The sequence below is a fragment of the Nomia melanderi genome, unplaced genomic scaffold (assembly GCF_051020985.1).
Source record: "Nomia melanderi isolate GNS246 unplaced genomic scaffold, iyNomMela1 scaffold0532, whole genome shotgun sequence".
Classification (NCBI taxonomy): Eukaryota; Metazoa; Arthropoda; class Insecta; order Hymenoptera; family Halictidae; genus Nomia; species Nomia melanderi.
This window is the reverse complement of record NW_027475646.1, coordinates 35,001-35,269: the sequence shown is the minus strand read 5'-3', so window position 1 is coordinate 35,269 and position 269 is coordinate 35,001.

Here is a 269-nt window from a genome sequence, read left to right as displayed (position 1 = left end):
GAGCGGCTATTCTACGATCTCGGTCGAGAAGCAGTCGTTCAGCTCCTCGAGGTCCATTCCTCGACTGTTCTGTACCGCGTTCCGTTGCGAATTTTTCTCTACACAGCATGACCACGGGTCGGTGTCTCAGACCGAATGGCCCTTATGTGGTAAGCCCAGAATGTTGGGTTGGATACAACGTATATTCGTTATACTTGTACGACTCTCACATCAACTCTCAGAAACCCAAAAGGGGTTTTCTATCCGAGCGAAAATATATTTTTCGTATA